Source organism: Galeopterus variegatus, unplaced genomic scaffold, assembly GCF_000696425.1.
Source record: "Galeopterus variegatus unplaced genomic scaffold, G_variegatus-3.0.2 Scaffold16887, whole genome shotgun sequence".
Classification (NCBI taxonomy): domain Eukaryota; kingdom Metazoa; phylum Chordata; class Mammalia; order Dermoptera; family Cynocephalidae; genus Galeopterus; species Galeopterus variegatus.
In genome coordinates this window covers 19,852-20,086 of record NW_007742998.1, presented here as the reverse complement: position 1 = coordinate 20,086, position 235 = coordinate 19,852, and positions in this window count along the sequence as shown.

Below are 235 nucleotides of genomic sequence, written 5' to 3'. Positions count from 1 at the left end.
TACAGGTGGAAACTCTTAAAACCTGTTTTCTAAAAGAAGCATGTCTCATGGGTTTTTTCCCATCACTGTGCTCTCCTATAATCTGTCACAATGTCCCACAAATGCCACCTTGAAAAGCAAAGGAATCTCTTGTGCTTTACTTTCCTTCTGAAATATTTTCACACAGGACATTTTACATTGGCAGCTAGAATACCTGTCTTTTAGTTTGTATAATTGTAATGAATAATTGAGTGTC